The sequence below is a fragment of the Rattus norvegicus genome, chromosome 19 (genome assembly GCF_036323735.1).
Source record: "Rattus norvegicus strain BN/NHsdMcwi chromosome 19, GRCr8, whole genome shotgun sequence".
NCBI lineage: Eukaryota > Metazoa > Chordata > Mammalia > Rodentia > Muridae > Rattus > Rattus norvegicus.
In genome coordinates this window covers 65,885,721-65,888,483 of record NC_086037.1, presented here as the reverse complement: position 1 = coordinate 65,888,483, position 2,763 = coordinate 65,885,721, and the positions used below count along the sequence as shown (strand labels likewise).

The 2,763-nt window shown below is 48.8% G+C and overlaps 1 long non-coding RNA gene across 1 annotated transcript; it reads left to right on the top strand.

Moving 5' to 3' along the window:
* Nucleotides 1-858: 858 nt before the first annotated feature.
* On the top strand, nucleotides 859-2,265 carry LOC134483516 (uncharacterized). Its single transcript, XR_010060345.1, has 2 exons — nucleotides 859-1,004; nucleotides 1,881-2,265. It is a non-coding gene; the product is annotated as an uncharacterized LOC134483516 (long non-coding RNA).
* Nucleotides 2,266-2,763: the final 498 nt, after the last annotated feature.

The window sequence follows — 2,763 nt, the reverse complement described above, 5'->3', positions numbered from 1 at the left end:
ATGATTCTGTGTGTGTGTGTGTGTGTGTGTGTGAGAGAGAGAGAGAGAGAGAGAGAGAGGAGAGGGAGAGAGAGAGAGAGAGAGGAGACGTAGAGAGAGAGAGAAGTTGGGTGGGTATGTGTATGTATGTGTGTGTGTATGACTGTGTGGCTATATGAATGTATGACTCTGTGTGTGTGTGTGTATATGTGTGTGTGTGTGTGTGTGTGTGTGTGTGTGTGAGACTATGAATGTTGTCTACTTTTGATCCCAGCACTGGGAAGGCAGAGACAGAGGATCCCTGCCTAGGCCTTGCTAACCAGCCAGCCTAGCCCACCTGATGAGTCACAGGCCAGTTTCAAGAAAAAGAAAGATGGCGTCTGAAGCCAGAGGATGGTCCACATGGAAACTACACAAGGCCATCCTCTGTCCTCCACAGTCACACACACTTTAAAAAAGGAAACCTGGTAAGATATCAATTGAGATATTAAGCATTCATTTGAAGTATGAAATTTGGTCTGGTTTTCAGTATTTTAAAATTCTAAAACTTTTTAAAAATCGTGGTTATAAATACGCAGTGTGCAGTTCCCTGTGCTGCCCAGGGTTCTATGCACAGTCCAGCGGCAGCACCTGTAGTCCCAACAGCCTGCAACCACAGCCAGTGTCTTTGTCCCAAGTTTTTGCCTCATTCTGGAAAGATAATTTCCCAACATTTAGTATCCCTCCAGACTGCATGACTATCTAGGTTAGAACAAACACTGTCCAGCTCCCCGAAGGTGCAAATACCTGGCCCGTTGGCTTCTAGAAGGTTCCGGAAGATTCCGGTTCTAGCACCTGAACTCTACGGAGGGAACAATCCAATGCGGCTGAAATAATTTTATCCTTTGAGAAATTTATACATGTGTACAATCAAGTCCAGCTCTCCACACTCCTCCCTTCCAGCTCCTCCCAGATCACCCACATTTCCACCTGTGCTATCAAAATCTTGAACAGCATTCAACATTCAGTCAGTAATAGCAGTCAGTGTAAGTGAGGTTTGCACTGGGAGTAATTTATAATTGGGGTTCTGTTTGTATGCGTCGTGTTCCTTTCCTTGGGGGGGGGGGGCAACTGAGGAGTCTGTAAAAACTGTCAACCAAGGTTTGTTGCAGCAGGCAGGTGCAACACCTGGGGTGATGGGCAGACATGGGACCCAGGGTGCCCTGGTCATCAACAGCCAGAGTCCCATCTGCTGAACAATTGGCATTTTCTAAACTGTCTTCAAAAGTAAGTAGAAAGAGTGATTTTTCTTTTTGTTTTCTGAGACAGGGTCTCGTATAGCCCAGACTGACCTAAAACTCACCAAGTAGCCAAGGATGACCTTGAACTCCTCATCCTCCTGGGTCTACCTCCTGTGTGCTGGGCTGACAGGCAGGTACCACTGCACTTGGCTGCTTGGTTGATTATTGGCTTAGTTTCTGTCCCTCAGCCCCAGCCAGGCTGTGAGTTTCAAGAGTTAAATGTCCTTTGTCCTGATTGTTTGCCCAGATGGCCAGACTCCTGGGCATGTGGCAAGTTTTCAACTAACATTTGTGGGCTGTGAGGGTGGCTAAAGCCATCTGAGCACCAAGACTGTCTCCCTGCTCTCCCTCTTCCTCAACCCTATCTCTGTTCCTTCTTCAATGGGGGAAAGGAGCCCAGAGCAGAGAGCTCAGTGGACAGAGCCTCAGGCATTTGTTTCCACTTGGCTTGTGCTGGGCACTAGACAGATTTATCTGTGGCGTGTGCCAGAAGGTTCCTTGGAATCCTCCGCACAGCCAGCTCTGCTCCATAAACAGAGGCACTCATGAGTCTGTGGCTCAGGCAGTGACAAGATAATTGTCACTTGAGTTTGTGCTCAAAGTTCTTCCTGTTTTCTCCAGGTCTGACCGCCTGGAGTCTCGGAGTGATGTGGAGACCGGCATCCTACAGGGCTGGTGCCAGCGACTGCACACTCGGCTTCCTGCCAAGCTTGGGGCCGCAGCATCCCTCAGGGTGGTGTGGCAGTCAGGCAACTGTCGGTGCAGTGGGCTCTGGGTCTGTGGATTCGACTCCCTGGCGATTGCACAGTTAGACAGGCGTCTTCATGCAAAGAGTCAAAGCATGCACCTCTCCAGGAGCCTGGAAGCCCCTCAGACCCAGGAAAGGTGGAGAAGATTCGACTCATGTAAACCGTTCTGCAGGGACAGAGTGGCGTTTCCGGGGAACTATGAAATGGAGTGACTCACTCAGAGTTACGTCAAACAGGACAAGGCATGATCCAGGCCCAGTTCTTATCTTAAGAATTTATTTTCAATTATCATAAAAGTTTGTGTGTGTGTGTGTGTGTGTGTGTGTGAGAGAGAGAGAGAGACAGAGACAGAGACAGAGACAGAGACAGAGGTATGTGTGTGAGAGAGGTGTATGTGTGTGGTGTATGTATGAGAGGTGTGTGTGTGTGTGAGAGAGAGAGAGGTGTGTGGTGTGTGGTATGTATGTGTGTGAGAGAGAGATGTATGCATGTATGTGGTGTGGCTTGTGTGTGAGAGAGAGACAGAGAGAGGAGTGTATGCAGTGTGTGGTATGTGTGTGTCGGGGGGAGATGTGTGTGTGGTGTCTGGTATGTGAGTGTGAAAGAGAGAAAGAAATGTGTGTGTGGTGTGTGATGTGTAGTGTGTGTGATGTGTGGTGTGGGGATGGTGTGTGTGTGTGTGTGTGTGTGTGTGTGTGTGTGTGTGTGTGCAAGAGAGGGTATTCGATTCCTATGTGCTCCATGCTCTCCTGTAC